Source organism: Rhincodon typus, chromosome 7 (genome assembly GCF_021869965.1).
Source record: "Rhincodon typus isolate 14 chromosome 7, sRhiTyp1.1, whole genome shotgun sequence".
Lineage (NCBI taxonomy): Eukaryota > Metazoa > Chordata > Chondrichthyes > Orectolobiformes > Rhincodontidae > Rhincodon > Rhincodon typus.
The window spans coordinates 62,373,602-62,399,404 of NC_063338.1; the positions used below are offsets into that span (position 1 = coordinate 62,373,602).

Sequence of the window (25,803 nt, forward strand, 5' to 3'; positions counted from 1 at the left end):
AGGACAGTGTGGAACTCCAAAAGACCTTTGACAAATTGTTTGAGCGGCTGGATAGCTGGCTGGTGAGGTTCAGTGCAGAGAAGTGAGAGTGATACACTTTGTAAACAATATAAAATTGGCAGTACAATTCTAAAGTGGATGTGAGAGGGACCCGAGTCGATGTGTACACAGATGTCATGACAGGAATAGAGAGCAGTTAATAAAACATAGTGTTCTCGGCTTTATTAATAGGGGTATAGAGTACAAGAGTAGTGCTTGAAAGCGAAAAGCATGACTCAGCTACAGTTTTAGATTTAGCTAAGGCCGATGTTAATGAGATGAGACAGAGATTGTTCACAGTAAACTAAGAAAATCTGCTCATGGGTTCAGCAACTGAAGAACAGTGGAGGATAGTTAAAGAAACATTTAATACAATACAAAACCAGTTCATACCCGAGAGGGAAAAGCTCCACATGGCTGTTCTTAATGTCAGCAAAGGACAATTAAAGAGATCAGAGACAACTTAAAACTAAAAGGAAGAGCTTACAAAAATGTGAAGAACAGCACAGATCCAGCTGACTGGGAAAAATACAAAGACCAGCAGAGGGCCACAAAGCAACTTATAAGAGTTACTAAAGGGATTATAAAAGGAAACTTGCCAGGCATATCAAAAATCAATAAGAAGAAATTTTATGGTTACATGGCAAGTGGGTGAAGATATCAGGGACTGTGACCACAAGTCGGTCAAATTTCGTAAACGTATGGAAAAGGACAGAGATAAATCAGTAGTAAAAGTTTTTAATGTTGGAAGGGGGTTTGGAGACTAATTTTACAGAACTGAGAAGTGATTTGGCTGAGGACAGGACTGCTAAAGGATGTATCTGCAGTAAAGCAGTGAGAGGCACCAAAAGATTAGATCCTTAGGACACAAAACAGACATCCAAAAATAAGAATGGTACTGCCAAATCTAGACCTCCATGTTTGTCTATAAAAATGCAGGGGAAGATTAAACAGAAAAAGAAAGCTTATGATAGTCACAAAAAAAAACTCAACACTGCAGATAGCCTACAGGAGTATAGAAAGTACAGGAATCTAGTTTAAAAAAATGTAAACCAAAGACAGAACATGAAAAAATATTAGCAAGATAAAGAAAAACCCAAAGATGTTTTACCAGTAATTAAAGAGCAAAAGGATGGTTCAGGAAAATGTAGAACCTATCAGAGATGAAGAAGGGAAATATTGTGAAGATGTAGGAGATAGGAAAAGAATTTATATGATTATTTTGTCTCCATGTTCATAAAGGTTGATGTGGATAGAGTAATCTAAGGAGGAACAGTGTGAAATATCAGGTAAGATAATAATAAAACGAGAGCAAGCATTAGAGGAATTGGAGTCCTTGAAAGTGGATAAGTTGCCAGGGCTGGACGGAAGTTCCCTCGAATGTTGGAGGTGGTCATGGAGAAAATAGCAGATGCTCTAACGATTATTTTCCAATCTTCATTAGACACAGGTTAGGTGCCAGGAGACTAGAGGATGCAACTGTGCTTCCATTGGTTAAAAAGGGTACAAAGGAAAAGCCAAATAATAATAGGGCAGTTAGTCTTACTTCAGCGGTGGGCAAATTGCTAGAATCAATACTGAGGGATTGGATAAACTATCACTTAGAAAGGGAGGGGCAAAGCCATGGAGGGATGTGAAAACAGTTGAAGCATTGACGGACTAAGAGACAATACAGTCACTAAACAGGTGTGAGGAGTGAATGAGAGTTGGGGCATGATAGGGTAATGACAGTAAAGTTTTCATTCCACTCTATGGAGGATGGAAGATGAGATGGCAGCCAGGAGAGTGTTGTAATAGTCTAATCTGGAGTTTTGTGTATGGATTAGGCTTCAGCAGTAAATGAATTCAGATAGAGTTGGATTTGGGTGAAAGTACAGAAGTGGAAGTAGGTGATCTTACTGATCTGTAAAGTTGTGGTTGGAAGCTTATCTCAGGTTCAATTATGACACCAAGACAAGTGGTCTGGTTTTGCTTCAGGGTGGTTGCTATGAGAGAAACTGTCTAGGTTGCTAGGGAACAGAGTTTGTGGCAGGGAATCAAAGATAAGGACTTCTGTCTTCCCAATATTGAGTTGGAGGAAATGTCCATTCATTGAGCATTGGATAGCAGACAGTCTGGTAATATGGAGGCACTACAGGGGTTGAGGGAAGTGATGGTGAGGGTAGAGTTGGGTATTACCAGCATACATGAGGAACATGATGTCACAGAAGCATTCATTGTTCTGAAGCTTTCCAAAATCTAATAGGTAAGTAAGGTTTGCATTTTAATTCAGCAACATCCATCTTTCAAAACCAATAAGCTCTGGTATATGCAGCAGACTGCTTTAGTGCAACCATACTACAAACTTTCAGGTATCAATTTCTCCCCCGCAGACAACATTGCCCAATTCACTCAGCATTTCCAAAATGCTTCCCATCCAAGCCATTAAACAGGTAGCATAACATTAATTTCTAAATGCACTCTCACCCCCTCATTCTCACCCTATTCATTGTATTTCTCTAATTATTTAAGACCTAACTCATCACCACGTCTTCTAAAGTATCCTCCCGAGTAAAGTCTTTTGTCTATGTCTTATATCAATCTTTGCACAGAGACTACTCACCCTTTCTGAATTCAATCTCTACCTGAAAATCAACTTCCCCAAACTCAAATCACGATGACTGTCAGCCTCATCATCACATTACTTCTTGGATCCTCATCAGTCACAGTGCTCCAAGCATTTCCACCTTACTTCTCGTGCTTGCTCCTAAACAGCCTATCAACATATCTGATTTCCAGAAAAAGTTGCGTTCCTTCAACATTTTCACACAAGCCTTTCACGTATACTGCACCCCCATTACAGCAGCCAATCTGCAGCTAAAGAGCATCTGGTCACAAGCTAGAAGATATCCAGACAGAGAACTGTGGATGCTGGATATCGGAAACAAAACAAAACCAGAAATTGCTGGAAAAAACTCAGCAGGGCTGGCAGCATCTGTGGAGACAAATCAGAGTCAACATTTCAGGTCCAGTGACCCTTCTTCAGAACTGATGACAGCTAGGAAAAGGTTGATATTTATACAGAATATGGGTGAGTGGGTGGAGTGGGGGGCTGGGTGGTAAACAATAAGTGGATATAGAGCCCAAGAGAGAAAAACAGTTGGACTGACAAAGGAATGGTTAAAGATCAGTCTGGGGGAACGAATAGCAGTTAGTGGGACAATTAGAAGCTGAGAGTGGGTTGTGCATGGTAGAATTAATCCAGTTGGCTATCACAAAACCTGGCTAAACCTCTTCAAGGTGTACCATTGCTCTCATCACCTATTCCTCATGAAATGGAAAGAGTTAATGGATATTTTTAAGTCTAGAATGGACATCATGCTTCCACAATGTTAATAACCCTCCCTTTTGTTTACATTCTCCAGAAGTAATTGCAACTAATAAGGTAGGATTAGTGACCAAGATTTTTCTTCTATTTAAGATAACAGGAAAATCAAACAGGTTTCATATTGAAATGTCCCTATCTTTTCCACATAGCTCACCATCTGTTTTCTGGTCTCTTCCTATTCTCACTCCCCAAACTCCCAGATACATTAATTGATTTTCATTGTCAGCAACTTTAACATCTATGCTCAACTAAAAAAAAGCTATGCCTGGAGGCAGAGCGCATGACTGAGGTGCTAAGTGAGTACTTTAGCATATCTTTAAACAAAGACAGATGCAAAGTTACAATGAAGGTGATTGGGATACGGGATGGGTTAAATATTGATAAAGGAGGTACTAGAAATGCTAGCCCAACTTCGAGTTGATAAGTTTAAAATACAGGCCAGTCAGTTAAATCTTGATGGTGGAAAACTTTTAAAAAAAATAATATTCCAAAATAAAGTAGCAGTCACTTGAATAGGGGTTGGTTAAATAATGAGAACCATTGTGGGTTTGTTGAATGCAAATCATGTATTAAAAAACCTGATGTAACATACAGGCTTGATATGATTAATGCTGATGTTGTGGTGAAGATATTTTGTAGATAAACCTATTTAGAGATGTTATTAAAAATGAATAAAGGCAAAATATTGAGAGTGCTGGAAATCTGAAACATACACAGAAAACTGGAGAAACCCAACAGGTCAGGCAACATCTTTGGAGAAAGAAACAGTATGAATCTTCTGGACTTGAAACATTAAATCTGTCTGTCTGTCTGTCTGTCTGTCTGTACACAGATGCTACCAGACCTGCTGAGTTTCTCCAGCAGTCTCAATGTTATTACACACCTCTGGTGTAGATGAGACTTGAAGCTCAGAAGTAGAGCTATGATCTATGCTGTAAGACTTTTGATAAAATACTTTAATTGGCTTGTCAGCAAAGTGCAAGTCAATGGACAAAATGCATGTGCAATTTTAAATTTTCTGCTTATGCTGCTGACCATTCTTTGCAACTCAAAATATGGAAGCACAGCTCAAGTTTTGATCAGACCACTAGCTTTTTGTAAAAGAACAAAATGAATTACGAGCTTGAGGCTCTGAATCCAACCTGAAGAAAGATAGCACTTTTTATTTTTAATGACAAAACAGATAAAGATTATTTTTTAAAAAAATTAAAACTATAAGTGCTGGATATAGGTGTCAAACATGTTTAAAGTAAAATACACCTTTCTTCAATTCAATTGCATATGATGTTGTCTGCACCCACCTAATTTTGGTCTCAAGCACTCCCTATTTAATATTTCACTTTTGAGTGGCTGTGCCGGAAGTTGGCTTGGTGCAAAGCCTGGTAATTCCCTCTGTAGCTTCTCCAAATCTCCGCCCCTCTTTCTTCCTTTAAGATGTTTCCTAAAACTTACCTTTTGGTGAAAAGCTTAGTCCATCTGTCCTATTACATCGTGTTGTTCAGTGGCAAAAATTCATCAAGTTCCTGCAAACACCTAGAGTTTTATTATATTGAAATAATTAATTGTAGCATATTCTAAGTAGGCTCTATATGCAAGTTTTTGCACTGGATAAATGCCATGAAAGGATTAAGTGATTTATGATGATAGCTGCACTGAACTTGATGTGTCACTGCATTTTGTTTAGAATTCTTCTGATGATGTCCTCGTAGTTTCATTTAGGTTCTATATTAAAATTTTCTCTTTCAAATTCTGATAACCATGACGAAAACATATGGAAATAGAGTAAACGTTGCATTAATAAATGACAAGAATAATACTGATCAGCTTCCAAAAAAGCTGCATTATCTCACTCCTGCTTCAGTAAATTTGAGCAATTTCATATCACCAAACCTTCTAAAGTAAAAGTCAAATGCTGACACAGTAATGTGGTGCTAAAGACAAACAAAAAAAGCTGCCTAGAAAGTTTCTCTATAGGTGGATATTTTTAAATCAGCCTTCAGATATGTTGTGACACATCCGGAGCAGGTGAACCCAGATCCAAACCCAGCCCTTCTGGCTCAGAGTAGGGTTCAAATGTCATTGCATCTTATGTTTCATACTGTACAACACTGGAAATGGGCATTATCTTTAATCAGGGCTTTAGGGGGCTAATTAGTAATGTTACCACCAAAGTAATATCCTGCATAATGTAGACTACACTGTACCTTTGTTCAATCATGAAGAGTCACTGAACTTGAAACATTAATTCTGTTTTCTTCCCACAGATGTTTTCAAACTTGCTGAGTTTCTCCAGCAATTTTGTTTTTGTTTCAGATCTCCAGCAGCCAATTCTTTGTACTATTTCATTGTTCTATCATTTCTCCCAGGGCCAGAATCAAAAAGCCATTAGGTGGTTGCTTTCCTGGCCTTGTAGATTTTGAATAGTGTTGTGCTTCTGAAATTTTTTGACAAATGTAGATGGTATATTAAAACTCAGCATTTAGTTTTCCAGAAAGGAAAGGGTCGAAATTTGGGTTTAGTTCCTAACAGCATGTGCAAACTGTATGCTAAAAGGAATTTGGCAAGTTTATAATCATGCAAGAGTGGACACAAAGTAATTTTAAGTTGAATTTGTGCAAATTACCTTGATTGAAAACCATATTTTAAATTTTTTAAAACATGGTTTACAAACAATTCAAATTATATTCAAAATTAAACTTCTCAAAATTCCAAAATTGACAAGGACATATACATCAGCACTTTCGCAGAAGTGTACTGGAGCACATTTAAAGAAAGTACAGCAAAGTTGTAAATAAGAATAAAATGCTACCTTTACCTACAGCTATTTCATTGCAAAATATGCCAGACGAGGTGAACAAAATGGCAGGAAGAGGAGTTCATTCAAAAATGTTGAACTTCAGACTCCCATTGCAAACAAAATTTTACTTTGTAATCATTTGTTTTTACAAAGTAAACGCTCAGAACCCTCAACCAAGGACATTCATTTAAAAAACATTCAACAAGTGGGAGAGATAATCTAGATAAGTCGTAGCTGACCTCCAATTGATCTGCTGTTTCAAACATTCAACTGTAAGCTTCTAATCTGCAGAGACGAGTTTCTTCTGTCTTGGGGAAAAGCAATTTTAAAAAAAACAAAATTGTTTTGAAAATGTGCAACAGGAGCAAGGTTATAGTTGTTGAACATCTCATTTGCCCTGAGGCGGTGATGAGCTTTTTGTTGAATAAGTGTAGTTCTAGTGGTAATGGTATTAACTAGGAAAACCTGGATGGTGACCCAGTAAATCATAAAAAAAATACATCCACGTCTGAGTGATGCATGTATTGGAGGGGAACATGGAATTGATATTTTCATAAAACATTGTTACTTTTCTCTTTAATGGTAGCAAATTGATAGGGGAGGGCAATATTCTCAAACAAAAGTTGCTAAGCTGCTGCAGGACCAAGTGGTCTAGTCTTGCTCTTAATTTGTAAGTTCATATCCTGTGGACAGTTAATACTGCCGCGAATGCAGGTGGTACACGGAGTTCTACTGAAACCAGTCTTTGATGGTGTCAAACTTAAGTCTTTTCATAAGTTTTGTTGCAGTTATTCCAATCTAGAGGAGTGCAAGTCAGCGTGAGTGTGTGAGAGAGAGTGCGACTGTGAGTGAGCAAGTGCGACTGAGGGAGTGAGTTTGAGGAAGGGTCACTGGACCCAAAATGTTAACTCTGATTTCCCTCCACAGATGCTGCCAGACCTGCTGAGTTCTTCCAGCAATTTCTGTTTTCCAGAGGGTCCTCTTCAGAGGGTCAGTGTGGATTCGATGGGCCTAATGGCCTGCTTCCACACTGTAGGGAATCTACGATTCTATGATTCCAGTATTCGCAGTACTTTCAGTTTTTACCCCCAAAAAAATTAATGTTGTCTTTTTCCATTGCCTTGCTGCAGAAACAATTCACTGCCTAATTCCTCCCTTTGGAACATCTAGATCAGTTCAAACCTTTATCTCAGGAATGATAGACATAAACAGACGCACAGTCTTTTAGCTGTTAAGTCATTAGTACATTGAGTTTTACTACTAATTTTTATTTAAAATTCTATTGCTTCACAATCTTCAAAAGATCCAAGGGTTATTTAAATGTCAACAGTACTATTCAATGTCAATAGTGTTATTTCCAGGCTTAAATGAAGGTTAACCAAATGTATCTCTGCACATTGTGTAACACACAAACTCGGTTTGAGATTGGCATGAATTTTGTTGATTATTTTAGATGGGTCTACAGTCAATAAGTGGATAGTGCAGAAGTTCCACCAGGTTACTAAAATTCTTTTCAAAGCAATTGCAAAGAATTGCATTGCTTGCAGTTACATTAGACAGCAATACTATCCGAAGGGTAGCTGAAAATCACTGAAGTCATTGTCAATTATCTGTAATACAGTGCCTACTAAACACTTACTGCCAACAGTCTGAGCTAATGGCAGGAGAGATTTTGGAATCAGTGCCAATGTCCTAATACAAATAGAGTACAAAGGTTTTTTTTATTAAAGTAACAATGTTGCAGTTATATAACACCTTAAAATGTTAAACATCCCAGATGCTTTGGGGAGTGGTATTGAGCAAGGAATCTGCACAGAATCATTGACGGTAAAGTTTAATGAAATAAATGGACGTCCATGAGATTCTTCAAGAATGGAGAGGGTGGAGGTGTGAGTGCTTAATAGTGTCCAAAGTAGGACACATACAAAATGTCATATCTAGAGGACGAAAAGCCACAGGAACGGATGGAGAGTCAAAGAAGATTTCAGTGTAGGTGGACACAGTAATGCAAAACAGGGATAATGATATTATGGGTCTGAGTAACAGAATTACCAAATTTACACTGATGAACAGAAGTAGTCTTATTTGTTGACTAATTATTCATATAAAAAGGAGCTATAGCGTGATAAAATATTTTAGTAAATTTTAATAAATAAATACAGCTCGAGATCTGAGATTATGCCACACTTGTCTCTGGATCTACAATGTGATGAAGTGAGTGGTGAATTTTGACGTCATGTAATACCTATTTTTCAATAACTCGCTTAGGAATTCAAATTCTGCCAGAACCAATGGGTCCAGCCCAGCCTTGATCTAAATATGGATGCAGGAGTTGAAAAACAGAAATGAGTTAAAAATAAACACTTCATTTCACGGATGTGTGGCACAAGTAGGGTCAAATGGAAAAATTCACTAGCGACTAAAGTCATACTTGACCATCCAAGATGGTTATCACGGTTCAGGTTAAGCCTTTGTAACTACAGGTAACCAATGCAGTGTTGTTTGTGTCCTTGACCAATCTTGACGGTTGCTCTGGTGAAGACTGGCAAGACTGTAAAATGGCAAAAGGGGAGGCGAAAATTTTAAATTTCACGAATTAACCTTGCGTAAAATCGAGGACTACTTACTTGCAATTTAGCATTTTACATTAAAGTTACTGTATAATTCTAAGAGACTTCAGAGGCTTGGGGCTAGGGCTAAGCAAGCAAATCTAGACCTCTGCTGCAAAGCAGGTGAGATTAGCCAAATAAGTAACTGGCTTCACAGTTCTTTATCACTGTCTGTCAGGAGAGGTACGAAGGTAGTTCAGGAGTGTCCTGTGTCTATTCCTCTCTCACACAGATATACTGTTTAGAGTACTGTTGAGGGGGATATTCTCTCAGATGAAAATAAAAGTGGCAGCCAGATCTTGGGCAGCAAAAATGTTTAGCGGGGCTTGTGAAGATTCTAGAGAGTACTTGTTATAGGGCACTTTCCCATTAGGACACAGACAGGAGATTCTGCAACCATGAGCGCGAATTCAGGATGGTATGTTGCCTCCTTGGTGCCAGGGGCGAGGATGTCTCAGAACAGTTACAGCATATTGTCAACAGGGAGAGTGAAGAAATGGAGGTTGTTGTAAGAACAACATAATTAGGGAAAGGGTTGAGGTTTTGCAGAGTAAGTACAGGAAGTTTTCACCTAAATTGGAAGGGACTGGGGAGGGGGGTTCCTAAGTAGCAGTGATAAGGATAGTTCTGAATTTAAAAGAAGAGCAAGTTAATTAGAAATGGAGAGCAAGAGCAAGTCAGAGAATGAGCTAACTCTGAAGAGTTAAACTGCATTTATTTCAAATGCAAGGGGTCTTACAGGTAAGGCAGATGAACTTAGGGTACGTATGGGAGCATGGGACTGGGATACGAGATAACAAGGTGTAGAGCTGGATGAACACAGCAGGCCAAGCAGCATCAGAGGAGCAGGAAGGCTGACGTTTCAGGCCTAGACCCTTCTTCAGAAGAGCTTCAGAAGAAGTTGGTATGTCGTTTGGAGGTTGTACAGGACATTGGTGAAGCCACTTTCGGAGTACTGTGTACAGTTCTAGTTGCTCTGTTATTGGAAGGATATTATTAATTTGGATATGGTTCAGAGAAGATTTACCAGAACTGGAGCTTTAAAGGTAGGCTGGGACTGTTTTCCCCACTGGAGTACAGGAGGTTAAGGGGTGACCTTATAGAGGTTTATAAAATCATGAGGTTCATAGATAAAATGAATAGCAAATGTCTTTTCCATAGGGTAGGGAAGTTCAAAACAAGGGGGCATATTATAAAGTGAGAGGAGAAAGATTTAAAGGGACCTGAGAGGTAGCTTTTTCCACACAGAGAGTGCTTTATATGTGGAATGAACTTCTAGAAGAAGTGGTAGATGAGGGTACAATTACAACATTTAAGATGTTTGGATAGGTTCATGAATAGGAAATGTTTAGAGGGATATGGGCCAAAGGCAGGCAAGTGGGACTAGTTTAGTTTGGGAAACTTGGTTAGCATGGAGAGTTAGACAAAGGGTCTGTTTCTGCGCTATATAACTCTATGATTCTACAAGAGTGATCGGAGTCCCAGTGTTATGAGAATGGGCTTAAATGCCCTGGAAGTAGGTCGTAACAAAGTTTGGTGAAAGCCAGTTCATTGAGAAAGAAAAGGAAAATATTCAAGAACGATATGACAGGGAAAGCACACACTCAAGTGGCATCTTTGGTAAGTAAGAGCATGTGAGTATTTTATTGTCTAGTCATTAAAGAAAAGATTGGTCTTTAGATTAACTGTGTTTACAGTGTAAGAAATAAGGCAAGGACATTGGCATATAATCAATACTCCCTAAACTAGAGAGTGTAAATAAAAAGCAATTAATTTAAGGGTAAATCACAGCAAGCCAGTTTGGCCAAGTGAAATGATCCTCCTCTGTGAAGTGCTAGATCAGGGATCCTTGTCAACGTCCAAGGCAGCTGCAGAAAATCCGGTGTTTTGGATCTAGAATGGTGGCTCGTGTGAGCATAAAGTATCTGCAAGCCTGGGCTCTCTGTCGGTAGCACGTACAGTGAAGTGATCAGTGCACAGGACTACTCTGGACTACCAGACACAGTAAAGCATCAGGCTGGGGAAAGGTGGTTTCTCAGGGGAATGCAGCAAGAGCCATGTCTACGGCACTAGTTGTGGCTCAGCTGCATGGATTGGGACTGGAGGGTGTTTGAGCATGTACCTGTGTAATGGTGTAGTGGGAGACGAAGAGTGAGGGAACCTATTTTAAGGATAACAGATTGTCAATTCTGCAGTTACATAGATTGTTGTCTGTGTTAGTAGCAACCTTACAGGTAAAAAGAATGAGGTCAACTGGAACACAGGGAATTAGGAAATATCGAAATAAAAGTAGGACCTCAAGGGTAGTAATCTCAGGATTACTGCTAGTTCCACATGCTAGCCAGATCAGGAATAGAACAACAGACTGGTTCAATGCATGGCTGAAGGGATGGTGTAGGATGGAGGCACTGGGACTTGTACAACTTGCATTGATTGAAACTCCAGCACGACTGGGACAAAATCCTTGCACGAATCTTCACTAGTCATGTGGGAGGGGCACAAGAACCGTAGCAGCAAGACAAGAGTGAGAAAAACAAGAAATAAAAGAAGGTAAAGTAGAAAGCAACAGCAGAAGGCAAAGGAAACAAGTGCTAGAAGCAATAGGCCTGTTGCACAAGTGTAAAAATGTAGAAAAGACAAATCTAAAACAAGGTACTATATCTGAATGCACAAAACATTCACATTAAGGTAGATGAATTAAAAGTGGACATTGTTATAAATGGGTATGATATGTCTGCGAATGGAGACATAGCTGCATGTGACCAAGACTAGGAACTGAATTTCCAAGGGTACTCAATATTTGGGTTGGACAGGCAAGAAGGGGAAAAAGTGGTGGGATGGGTATTGTTAATGTAAAAGTGCAAGGAATGCAAGGGTGAGAGAGGATATTGACACAGGAGATTTAGATGTGAATTCAATCTGGGTAGAATAAAGAAGCAGAAAACCTTAGTGGCAGTTGTCTATGGGCTTCCAAGCAGCGTTAAGATAAGGGATGGCATTAAACAGGAAATTAAACATGTATACGACAAGGGTGCCACAGTAATCATGGGTGACTTTAAATCTACACAGACTGGGCAAACCATGTTCACAATAATAATGTCGCAGATGAAATCTTGGAGCATATATGTGTTTTTTTTTTAATGTGACCGGTACATTCAGGAACCAACCAGGTAACAGATCTGATTCTGTGCAATGAGGTGGGGTTAGTTAATCTTGACAGAGTTCCTTTAGGGAAAGGAAAAAAAAAGTCATAACATGATAGAATTCTTAATTGGAGTAGAAAGTAGTCCAATCCAAAACTTGGTCCCTCGATCTAAACAAAGAAAACTAAGAAGGTATGAAAAATGGGGAAAAAGAAGTGGCTGTGACAACTTCTCTGAAAGGCAATAGATACGCAATGGCTAAAATTTAAGGAACAAATACATGCATTACAAATGTCACGCATTCCTTTCTGATGCAAAAAATACAAATGAAACAGTGGGCCAATCACAGCTAACAATATAAAATAGTAGTATTAGGTCCAAAGAGGGTCATATAAAGTTGTAAGAAAAAGTAGCGAAATAGTGGACAAAGATTTTAGAATTGGACTGAGGACAACCAAGATGTTGGTTTAGAGGGGGAAAAATAAAGTATTAGAGTAAATTTGCAAGTTTCATTACAGCATACTGCAAGAGCTTCTAGAAGAATGTAATAAGAAAAATATTGGTGCAGACAAATGTAGGCCCCTTACAGTCTGCAGTGGGAAAACAAGAAAATGGCAGATCAATTAAACGACTACTTTAGTTCTGTCTTCACAAAAGGGGGCACAACCAACTTCCCAGGAGTGCTGGGGGCGATTGGGCAGCACGGTGGTTAGCACTGCTGCCTTACAGCGCTAGGGGCCTGGGTTTCATTCCGCCTCGGGCAACTGTCTGTGTGGACATTCTCCCCATGTCTGTGTGGGTTTCCTCCGGGTGCTCCGGTTTTCTCCCACAACCCAAAGATGTGCAGGCTAGGTGAATTGGCCATGCTAAATTGTCCATAGTGTTCAGGGATGTGTGGATTAGGTGGGATTGGGGAATGGGTCTGGGTGGGATGCTCTGAGGGTCATGTGGACTTGTTGGGCTGAAGGGTCTGTTTCCACACTGCAGGGGTTCTATGATTCTATGGAAGTAAGGAGGAATTGAAGCAGATTAATATTATGTTTTAAAAATTGCTGGAGAAATTAATGGGACTGAAAGCTGACAAATCATTGCAGATTCCACAACAGTCCCAGCAGATCGGAGGGTGGCAAATGTAACACCGGTCTTTAAAAAATCGGGAGGGAGGAAACTGGGAGTCATAGACCAGTTAGCCTAACATCAGTAGTAGGAAAAATGCTAGAGTCTACTGTAAAGGATGGGATAAAAGGACATTTAGAAAATACCAACAGGATTATACAAGATCAACATGGATTTTTGAAAGAGAAAGAATGTTTGACAAATCCACTGGAGTTATTTTTGAGGTTCTAACTTGCAAAACAGATGAGGGAGAACCAGTGGATATGGCACATTTGAATTTTCAGAAAACTTTTGATAGAAGTTCCCCATAAGAAATTATTGAGCAGAATAAAAAAAAACATGGAATTGGTGATAATTTGTTGGCATAGACTGAGAATTAGCTAGCAGACAGGAAACGTAATAGGAATGAAAGGATTTTTTTTGCAGTGGAAGGTCAAATGGGGGTACCACAAGGATCAGAGCTTGGGCCCCAGCATTTCACAATATATATCAACAATTTGAATGAGAGGATCAAGTGTAACTTTTCTGATGTTGCTGACTAGATATGATTATGAGTTGCAGGGAGGATGTGAAATTTTCATGTTGTGATTTAGACAAGTTGAATGAGTGAGCAAATGAATGGTAGACACATTTATATGTGGACATGTGCAAAGTTGTCCATTTTGGTAGGAACATAGAAACTGCCCATAGATTTAAGCCATTCTGGAATCTCTTCCCGAATTCCCTCGCAAAAATAGAGTCAATGGGATTTGGATGGGGATCCTCTCCTGTGGTTGCTGGAGGTTAGTCAGGCACAGCTCCAGGATCATCTCTGCAGTGTTCCTCAGAGAAACATCCGAGGCCCAACCATCTTCAGCCACGTCATCACTGTTTTCTGATGATTGTCGAACATTAAATATCATTTGCAACTCCTCAGATACTAAAGTAGTCCATGTCCAAATACTGCAAGCTGTGGACAATATCTGATTTTGGTGTAACAACTGGCAAGTAACATTCATATCACGTAAGTGACAGGCAAGTGACCTTCTCCAACAAGACAGAATCTAATTATAGCCCTTGACATTCAATGCCGTTACCATCATTGAATCTGTCACTATCAACATCCCGGGATATACGAATGACCAGAAACTCAACAAGATTAGCCATATAAATACAGTGGCTATAAGGGCAGCTCAAAGGCTAGGAATCCTGCAGTGATCAACTTAACACCTGACTTTCCAAAGCCTGTCCACCATTTACAAGGCACAAGTCAGGAGTGTGATGGAATTCTCCCCATTTACCTGGTTGGACTCAGCTCCAACAACACTCAATAAACTTGATACCATCCATGACAAAACAGCCCACTTTGTTTGCACAAAATCCACATAAATTCAATTCCCCATCACCAAGATTCAGTCATCATATCTACAAGATAAACTGCAGAAATTCCCCAAAGATCCTTAGACAACACCTTTAAAACCCACAACCACTACCATCTAGAAGTACATAAATCATTTATCTATACTAATTCCATTTTCCAGTTTGGCATGTAGCCTTGTAGGTTATGGCAGACCAAATGCTCGGCTAAATACTTATTAAATGTATTGATGAATCCTGCCTCTCCCAACGTTTTAGAGGATGAGTTCCAGATATTGTCTGTGTGACTTTTTTCTCCCCACAAATCCCCTCTAAACCTCCTGCTCCATACCTTAGAGCTGTGGCCCTTGAAAATTAGCCCTTGTGCTAAAGGGAAATGTTTCACTCTATCTACCATATACCTCTCAAACTTGTACACTTTAATCAGGATCCCTCTTAGCTATCTCTGGCCTGAAAATAAAGACAACCCAGCCTGTCGAGTCTCTTCCTAGCTGAAATGATTCAACACAGGCAACATCCTGGTGAACCTCCAACATGCCCTCCTTAGATCATCACATCCTTCCTATAGCGTGGTGACCAGTATTGCAACTGCATCCAACTAATATTACATACAGCTCCATTATAACCTTGCTGCTCTTGTATTCAATGCCTCGACTAATAAAATCAAGTATCCCATATGCCATCTTAATCATCTGAATTGCAGCCTTCGTTTTGCAGGATCTATGGGTATACACACTAAGATGTCTTTGATCCATTGTCCTTCCTAGGGTCTTACCAATAAAATATATATTCCCTTATCTTGTTAGTCATCTTAAAACACATCACTTCACACTTTTTAGGATGAAATTCCATTTGCTACTGTTGAGTCCATCTACATTGTGCTGTAGCCTAATGCTTTTTTTCCCTTACTATTTGCTACATCAATTTTCATGTCATCTGTGAACGTACCAATCATACTTCCCACATTTGTGTCTAAAATCGTTAATGTATATAACAAACAGAAAGAGATCCCTGTGATACACCACTGGTCACAGGTTTCCAGTTGCAAAAAGTCAAAGGTGCAGAAGAGGTTTACCAGGATGCTGCCTGGATTAGAGGGTGTGAGCTATAAGGAGAGGCTGGACAAACTAGGGCTGTTTTCTCTAGAGTGTTGGAGGCTGAGGGGAGACCTGATATAAGTTTATAAAATTATGAGAGGCATAGGCAGGTTTGACAGTCAGAATTGTTTTCCCCAGAATTGAAATGTCTAATTCTACAGGGCCTGCATTTAAGGTAAGAGGGGGAAAGTTCAAAGAAGGTGTGAGGGGCAAGGTTTTTTTTAAAATTAAGACATATTGCCCGGAACGCACTGCCACAGATAGTGGAGGCAGATACGATTAGGGGCGTTTTAGGGGCTTTTAGATAAGCATATGAATAAGCAAGGAATGGAGGAATTATGGTCCATGGGCAAGCAGTAGGGATTATTTTAATTTGGCACAACATCATGGGCCGAAGGGACAGTTTGTGTTGTACTGTTCTTGTTCTAAGAACATCCTTCAACCATCACTGCCAGCCTCCTTCCACCAGCCAATTTTAGAACCAATTTGCCAAATTGCCCTGGATACAATGGGCTCTTAGCTTCCTAACCAGTCTTCCACACAAGACGCTGTAAAAAGCCTAACTGAAGTCCATTTATCTTCTATCAACTGCACCAGCTTAATCTACCATCTCAAAAAGTTCAATTAATACTTTTTAAGAGAGGATCTTTCTCTAACAAAGTCATGCTGTCTATTATTAATTAATCATTACCTTTTCAAGTGGAGATTAATTCTGTCCATCAGAATTTTCCAACAGTTTCCCTCCAACTGGTGTTAGACTTTCCTAAACATAGTTTAAGAATTGGACACCCTCTCAGACTTTCACACCTTGGTCATCCAACTTGATACTGGGGAAGTTGAAATCTCCAATTATTTTTCCACTTCAGAGATTTATCTAGAGATCTGTCATTCCATTGCCCCATGTCTGCTTGAGGGTCGAAAGTACATCCCTAGCAAAGTGACTCCCTCTCTCTTTTTAAAGTTCTATCGCTTATGGCCTAATTTGAGGAACCTAAGATATCATCCCTCCTTGCAGCAGTAATTGACTCCTTGATCAATGCTGCCTCATTCGCAAGTCCCACTGACCCAATCTCACCTAAAACTTATATACCCCAGAGCACTGAACTACCAGTCCAGTCCATCCCTCAACCAAATATGGTTATCAAGGATACTACATCCCCGTGCATTGATGAACATCCTCAACACGTCTACTTTCCTCATAAGACTCCTTACACTGATAGAAATGCTATCCAGCCTTGCCATGCTCCCTTGCACCTTAACCTGACTATATTCACACTGCCTTTGAGATCGACTTGATTCATCTTCCAAATTGGTCTGCACTGTATCTTTACTCTATCCGTCTGCTATTGCCCGCCACATTAGTTTATACTGCACCCATCGCACAGCGAAGCATCGTCCTAACTAAACCGGTTTACAAAATACACTTAAGTATTCACGTCCTGAAATTCATTACATGGCTGACCTCCATTCACGATACTAAATTTCTGGGCCGTCTGAGTAGAGAGCTTAAAATAAACTAACACACAGCAATTTCTGTGACCATACAAAATATTGTTACACCCAACCACAACAGACTCCTTTATATACAGACGGTGCGTGCCTCCTAAAAGATGGGCCGCTCAGAGACAGCGTCAATTTTGGGCCGCGCAGTTTCTACGTTTATAATTCCATGTGATACTTAACTAACACAAAGATGAAGTGGTATACAGTTAAAAGCAGCCGCTCAAAGCAGACGGCGGGGGGGAAGGTCTGTGGCATCGATGAGTTCTAAAGTGCAGCTCAGGCTTGGGTTTTGTTACTGATTTTTTTGCTACAAAAAGTTAGCCAGAAAGTTGTCGGAAACCAAGGGCGGACTTCCTCCAGCTCGGAGAGTGGAATCGACAAATCCAACCTTGCACAAGCTGAACTGATCCACTTCCCCGTCTCCACATCACAGATATTGAAAGTAAACCAGCATGCAGATCACAAAAAAAATTAACCCAGTTTGCAGCATTAATACAAGCTTGTAGTGACACAGCAGACTTTACTTACATGTTGCCTTTACACTTGGTACGGCTGGAAATGAATATTATCATGTGACTTATTACACTGACATTCCAGGCTGCGCCCTCCACGTTGGGTACCGCGATTAGGTGAAATGCAATTACTAATTCTTATCAACACCCAACCTTTTATTACTCCTTAACGGTTATCATAGATACACAGAATTTCAAGTTTTCATCAGTTCTTATTCCATCCCGCCACAGTAACGCAAAACACTGCTTATCCCTTTTTTGACTTTTTTCAAATTTGCATTTAAAGCCTTTTTGATATTTAAACATTCACTTTGCATTTTTTAAAACCACATGAAAATATCGATAACGACTTGCATTTATGCAGCACCAAGGGCCCAGTGAGACATAGTCGGCTTTGTAATCCTGAAGTTCTATGTCAAAAATTCAGCCCAGGGTCATATGGGACACCAAATTCTGAAATTGTGTTGCAGTCTGAATTATAGAATCATTAGAGTGTGGAAGCAGGCCATTTAGCCCACACCACCCCTCTAACATCCCAACTAGGCTCACCCCATCCCTGTAATTCCCATGGCTAATCCACCTAGCCTACACACTAAGCAATTTAGGACAGCAAATCCACTTAAGAAGTACATCTTCACACTGTGGGAAGAAACCCAAGCACCTGGAGGGAACCCACAGACAGCTTTAGACAGACTCCCAAGAGTGGACTTGAACCCAGGTCCCTAGCACTGTGAGGCAGCTATACTAACCACTGAGCCACTGAGCCACTGCACCACCTCATCTGAGGCTGTGGCCAGGGAGAGACATGGAATGGAGTTTGTGAAAAGGCCCTAAGGCAAACTTGGGTTAAATTTTATTAGCCTCGAACAATGCCTCGAGGAGCTTATGCAGTGATGTCTTAGGAATAAGACGGTTGATCTACAGCAAGCACATTCATCTTCTATTGTGTGAGGTATAGATCAACCGGAGAGTTTACCATGGAGTCTAGTTTTTGTACAGCCCCTTGAAACCATACCTGATCAAATGCTGCCTTGATGTCAAGGGCAGTCACTCTGATCTCCCCTTTGGAGTTCAATATTTTGGTCAATTGGACCAAAGCTGTAATGAGACCAGTAAAGTGGTCTTGACAAAACGCAAACTGAGAGTCAGTGAGCAGGTGCTACGCAGGTGCTGCTTGATAATACTATCATTGACCCCTCCACCGCTTTCCTCATGAGCGAGATTAAACTGAAAGTGCAGTAATGAGCCTAGTGACATTTTACTTGCTTTTGTGTATAGGGCATACCTAATCAATTTTCTGCATTGCTAGGTAGATACCAAAGTTGAAACTTTTTTGTAATAGCATGGTTAGGGGCACAGCTAGATCCAGAGCACTGATCTTCAGCACAATTGCTAGAATGTTGTCAACACCCATAGTCTTTGCAGTATCCAGTGGCTTCAGCAAATTTTTGATATCGTGTGGTGGGAATCATATTGGCTGAAGACTGATCAGAGGAATTCAACATGGATTTTTTTTATTCGCTTGTGGGATGTGGACATCGCTGGCTGGGCCAATATTTGTTGCCCATCCCCAGTTACCTTTGAGAAGGCGGTGGTGAGCTGCGTATTGAACCACTGCAGTCCACCTGCTGCGGGTTGACCCACAATGCCATTAGGGAAGGAATTCCAGCATTTTGACCCAATTTCTGATCATCTACTCAACCTTTCTGGTTGAAGACTGATGTACGTGCTTTAGTCTTGTCATTTACACTTTGCCCCCATTGTTGATGATGGGGACATTTGTGCAGCCCTTGATCCTGTTAATTGTTTAGTTACTCACCACCATTAAGGCTGAATGTGACGGGTACGCAGAGCTTAGATCTGATCCATTACCTGTGGGATTGCTTGGTCCTGCCAATGCAAGCTGCTTCCACATTTGGCTGCAAGTTGTCCTGTTTTATAGCTTCACTGGGTCTACAGCCCGTTGTGAGGTATGCCTGGTTCTCCTCCTCATTATACCAGGTTTGAGTCCTGTGATTTAATGGTAATGGTATTGAAATGATATGCCAAGCCATGATTGTGGTTGAATATAATTCTGCTTCTACTATTGGCCCACAGTGCGTCCCAGATTTCCAGTTTTGAGTTGCTCAATCTGTTCTAATTCGATCCCATTTGTTCCACATAATGTTATGGAGATTGTGCTCAATGTGAGGAGAATTCCCAAGGCTATTTTAGGGAAATATGACAATTGCTAGGATTTTGTAGCAGTAATGACATTGAAGAGTTTGCTGATATTATTCATCTGAATGTGACAGAAATGTTTGGAGTATGCACCTGTACAGTTAAATTTGGAAACTCAGAAGAGGCTATCAGTGGTTCGAGACTTTTCAAAAAGGTGCATTGTTGAGGCCCCCCCCCCATACTGCAATCAATTGGAAATCATTGAACTGATGAACACTTCTGTGGTTACACTTTAACCTTAATGTAAAAACACCAGGATAGTTATACATATTATACATTATACATATTCAGATGAGTTTTTTTTAAAACTGGGTTTCTCATGGTATACTAAGTTTCAAATTATTGTTTAATAGCAACAGAAACAAATTATTTCTGAGGAAGGGTCACCGGACCCGAAACGTTAACTCTGTTTTTTCCTTCACAGATGTAGCCAGACCTGCTGAGCTTTTCCAGCAACTTTGTTTTTGTTCCTGATTTACAGCATCTATAGTTCTTTTGGTTTTTATATTCTTTAATAGCCTTTGATTCTGAAAAAAAAAAAATTATATTTGTTGATTGTGAAATTTCTATGTTGGGATATTGTGTTGCTGTATCACATGAACTGTTAGATACAACCGACAAGTTTCCATAGAATCCATAGAATCCCTACAGTGTAGAGTCAGGCCATTCGGCCCAACCAAGCCACATTGACCCTCCAAAGAGAATCCCACCCAGACCCATTCCCCTACCCTATCTCTGTAACCCTGCATTTCAGGTCCATCCAGAACATTACTAATGGAAACACAGGCCCAGCTCAAGACTGATCTCCAAACCCAAGACCGACACCTCTTCCTGTTCAATGATGTTTTTGTAATTGCAAAATCAAAGTAGTCAAATTTCACATGTTTATCAAATAATAAAAAAGATATATGTTTTATTTTTGACATTAATCCCTGATTATTTATTTCACTATCAGTAAAAGAAAGTGAAGTTATTCAGTGATTTTTATTCATTGGTTTGCTGACTGTAAGAATACTTTAATGTGACTGGCCACTTTAACTTGCTAGAGGAACATTGGAAATCCCTTCAACTGGGGTCAGAAATAAGCTGAAATTGCGAAAGGAGCAATTTGTATCAGGGATATCTCTTTCCCACTGACTGCTAAAAATGGCCCATAAAGTATACAAAATTCATAGCTGCTTTCATATCTGCTTATGAGAAAGGGTTTACTTGTGCTTCAAGGCTACTTCACACAATGAATATACAAATTAAACACAAGAGTAGGCTACTCAGCCTTTGAGCTTGCTCCATCATTCAACAAGATGATGGTTGATCTGATTGCTCCACATTTTCACTTACTCCAATAACTTATGAATACCTTGCTTGTTAATAATCTATTTACCTCTGCCTTAAAAATATTTAACAATTCTGTTTCCGATGCCTATCGAGGAAAATAGTTCCAAAGACTTGTCATTTTCCAAGAGAAAATAATTTTTCCTCATCTCTGTCTTAAATAGGCATTCCTGTATTTTTTAAATAGTTAGCCCTAGTTTGAGATTGTCCCACAAGAATAAATATCCCTTTTGCACCTACCCTGTCAAGAATCCTCAGGATTTTGTGTGTTTTAATCATGCTACCACTTGTTCTTCTAAACATTACAAAATACTGAGAGACTGGAAATAGTGGATATGGAGAAGATGTTTCCACTAGTAGGAGAGGCTAGAATCCAAGGGCACAGCCTCAGAGTGAAGGGATGGCCCTTTAGAAGTGAGATGAGAAGGAATTTCTTCACCAGAGGATGGTTAATCTGTGGAACTCATTGTCACAGAAGTGGCCTAGTGGTATTATTGCTGGACTGTTAATCTAGAGATCCAGATAATGTTCTGAGGGCCCAGGTTCGAAACCCGCCATGGCAGATGGTGGAATTTGAATTCAGTAAGATGTCTGGAATTAAGACTCTAATGATGACCAAGAATCTATTGACGATTGTTGGGAAAAACCCATGCCCTTTAGGGAAGGAAACTGCCATCCTTACCTGGCCTGGGTACATGTGACTCCAGACCCACAGCAATATGGTTGACTCTGAACTTCCCACTTGGCAATAAATACTGCTTAGCCAGAAATGCCCTCGTCCTGTTAATGAATAAAAGGTAAAAAAAGAAGGCTTTGGAGGCCAAGTCGTTGAGTGTATTTAAGACAGAGATAGATAGGTTATTGATTAGTAAGAGAATTAATGGCTATTGTAGAAGGCAGCAAAGCAAAATCAATGTGCTCAAAGGCCTAATCCTGTTTCTATGTCTTATGGTACAAGCCAAGCCTATCAACTTTCTTCACATAACAATCCAAACATTCCAATTATTAGTCTGGTAAATTTTCTATGAAGTGCTTCCAAAGCATCTACAACATTCCTTAAATAAAGACATCCATGCTGCACACAGTATTCTAAAGGTGATCTCATCAGTGCCCTGTATAAATGAAGCATAACCTCACCAACTGTGTAAGTTACCCTCAGAATAAACAGTAACATTCTATTAGCTTTCATAATTACTTGCTATACATGTATACTAACTGCAATTCATGTATGAGAACATCCAGATCCCTCTATAAGTGAGAGTTCTACAATATCTCACCATTAGATAGTATGCTTCTTTCTTTATTCTTCCTGCCAAAATGGACAATTTTTCTGCATAATACTTTATTTGTTAAATTATTGGCCACTCTCTTGACCTGCCTATGTCCATTTGTATTCTTCTTATGTCATCTTCACAACTTAGTTTCCTAGTTTCTTTGTGGATCATAGAATCCCTACAGTGTGGAAACAGGCCATTCAGCCCAACAAGTCCACACCACCCCTCCGAAGAGCATCCCACCCTAACTCATTCTCCTACTCCTGCATTTCCCCATGTCTAACCAAAAATCCCTGGACACTACAGGCAATTTAGCATGGCCAATCCACCTCGTCTGCACATCTTTGGACTGTGGGAGGAAACCGGAGCACCCAGAGGAAACCTACACAGACACGGGGAGAATGTGCAAAATCCACACAGACAGTCGCCCGAGGGTGGAATCGAACCCGGGTCCCTGGCACTGTGAGGCAGCAGTGCTAACCACTGAGAGTCATCAGGAAATTTGGCAACCATACCTTCAGTCTCTTCATCCAGATCATTGATATAAATTGTGAACTGCATCAAATCAGAGGGCGGCAGAAACGTCACTGAGAGGGATTTTGGGAGATGGCACTGCAGTCACCATGACTGGTCTGAATACCGCAGGGGAATTAGGAAGGCTAAAAGAGACCTTGAAATGTCTTTAGCAAACAAGGTCAAGGAGAATCCCAAGGCTTTTTATGCATATATTAGAAGAAAGAGCGTAGCAAGGGAAAGCATAGGCACACTCAAGGACAAAGGAGGGAAGTTATGCATGGAGCCACAGGAAGTGGGAGAGATCATTAATGAGTACTTTGTAACAGTATTCACCAAAGAGAAGGACATTACTGATGATGAGTGTGTGAATACTCTAGAGAATGTCAATATATTAAAGGAGGTAGTTTTGGGTCTCCTAAATTGCATTAAGATAGACAAGGCCCAGGGCCAGAAGGGATTTATCCAGGTTACTGTGAGAGACAAGGGAAGAAATAACTGGGGCATTAGCAGATATCTTCACATCCTCTTTGACCACAGGTGATGTTCCAGAGGATTGAAGATTAGTCAATTTTGTTTCCTTGTTTAAGAAAGGAAGCAGGGATAACCCAGGAAATCATAGGCTGGTGAGCCTAATGTTTGTGGTGGAGAAGATCTTGGAGAAGGTACTAAGGGACAAGATATATGCACATTTGGAAGAAAATGAACTAGTTAGTGACAGGCAGCGTGGTTTTGTACGGGGAAGGACATGTCTCACCAACCTGATTGAATTTTTTGAAGAGGTGACAAAGATATTTTATGAGGGGGGCGCTATGGATGTAGTTTATATGGACTTTAGCAAAGCATTTGATAAAGTCCCACATGACAGGTTGGTACAAAAACTAAAAACATATGGGATTTGGGGTGGGCTGGCTAGATAAATACAAAACTGACTTGGTCATAGAAGACAGAGGGTAGTGGTGGAAGGGCGTTTTTTCAGAATGGAGACTGGTAACTAGTGGTGTTCCACAAGGATCAGTCTTAGGTCCTCTGTTGTTTGTAGTATATATAAATGATCTGGAGGAAAATGTGGGTGGCTTGATTAGTAAGTTTGCAGATGACATGAAGATTGATGGGGTTGCTGATAGTGCTGACGATTGTGAAAGGATATCACAGGATATAGCCAGATTGGCGACTTGGGCACAGAAATAGCAGATGGAGTTTAATCCAGACAAATGCGAGGTGATGCATTCTGGAGGATCCAATTTTGGTGTGAATTATATTGTAAACGGCAGAACCCTTAGGAACATTAACATACAGATGGATCTGGGTGCGCAAGTCCACATGTCCCTAAACGTGGCAACACAGGTGACCAGGTGATTAAGGAGGCATATGGCATGGGCCTTTATTGGCCAGGGCATAGAGTACAAGAGTTGTCAAACCATGCTGCAGCTATATAAAACCCTTATTAGGCCGCATTTGGAGTATTGTGTGCAGTTTTCATTGCCAAACTACCAAAGATTGCAGAGAAGGTTCACCAGGATGTTGCCTGGTCTCAAGGGCATTGACTATGAGGAAAGGTTAAAAAGACTAGGATTGTTTCCAGTGGCAAGATGGCAGCTGAGAGGAGACCTGCTAGCGGGCTACCAAATTATGAGAGGCATAGATAGGTTGGATAGTCAAAGGCTTTTTCCCAGGGTTGAATTTCAATTACAAGTGTTCGCAGGTTCAAGGTGAGAGGGGAAAAGTTTAATGGAGATGTGAGAGGGAAGTTTTTCATGCAGAGAGTGGTAAGAGTCTGGAACACACTGCCAGAGGAGGTGGTGGAGGCAGGCACGTTGGCGACATTTAAGAGGCAACTGGATGGTTACATGAATAGGGAGGGAATAGAGGGATACAGACCAAATAAGGACAGAAGATTTGTTTTTCAGTTTAGTTAGGGCATGATGATTGGCACAGGCTTGGAGGGCCAAAGGGCCTGTTCCTGTGCTGTACTTCTCTTTTGTTCTTTTGAATTCCTTAGGGCAGTGTTCTAGGCTCCACCATCTTTAGTTACCTTATGATACCTCTGTCTTAAGATCAGAAGTGGAGATATCCGCTGATGGATGCACAATGATCAGCGCAATTCACAACTCCTCACGTACTGAAACAAATCTATATCCAATGCAGCAAGACCTCGACAATATCAAAGCTTGAACTGACATGTGACACATAATATTTGCGCGGCACAAGTGCTAGACAATGACCATCAGAAACAAGAGAGAATCTGACCACCACCCCTTGTTATTCAATGGAATTATCGTTGCTGAATTCCTCCTATAATATTGGCAGGGGTGGGGGGGGGGGGGGTACTTTTTACCAGAATCCAAACTAGCTATATAAATACAAGAATGAGACAGAGACTAGGATTTCTGCAGTGATTAACTAATTTCTAGATTCTCTGAAGTTTGTCCAGCAACAAACAGGCATAAATCAACAGATGACCACCACCTTCTAAGGTCTTTTTTATTTGGACCGTCGGAGGCTGAGTGGTGACTTTAAAGAGGTTTATAAAATTATGAAGGGCATGGATAGGGTGAATAACCAAGTCTTATTCTGAGGGTGGGGGAGTCGAAACTAAAAGGTATAAGTTGAAGCTGAGAGAGTAAAGATTTAAAAAGGACCTGGGGGGTAACATTTTCACGCAGAGGGTGGTGCATATATGGAATGAGCTGCCAGAGGAATTGGTGGAGTCAGGTACAATTACAACATTTAAAAGACATCTGAATGGGTGTATGAATAAGAAGTGTTTAGAGGGCTATGGGTGAAATGCTGGCAAATGGAACTAGACCAGATTGGGATATCTGGTTGGCACAGATGTATTGGTATGAACAGAGATAGTAGGAACTGCAGATGCTGGAAAATCTGAGAATAACAAGGTGTAGAGCTGGATGAACACAGCAGGCC

The 25,803-nt window shown here is 40.3% G+C and overlaps 1 protein-coding gene across 2 annotated transcripts in view; it reads right to left on the reverse strand.

Moving 5' to 3' along the window:
- The window catches only part of steap3 (STEAP family member 3, metalloreductase), a 33,915-nt gene extending 16,272 nt beyond the window's left edge, over positions 1 to 17,643 (reverse strand). The window contains exon 1 of one of the 2 annotated variants that reach the window (XM_020519975.2): positions 17,556 to 17,643. The gene's annotated coding sequence lies outside the window, so the exon portion shown is untranslated. Of the gene's footprint in view, positions 1 to 4,858; positions 4,915 to 17,555 lie in introns of those variants that run through there. The other variant, XM_048598854.1, reaches the window with a different exon arrangement.
- Positions 17,644 to 25,803: the final 8,160 nt, after the last annotated feature.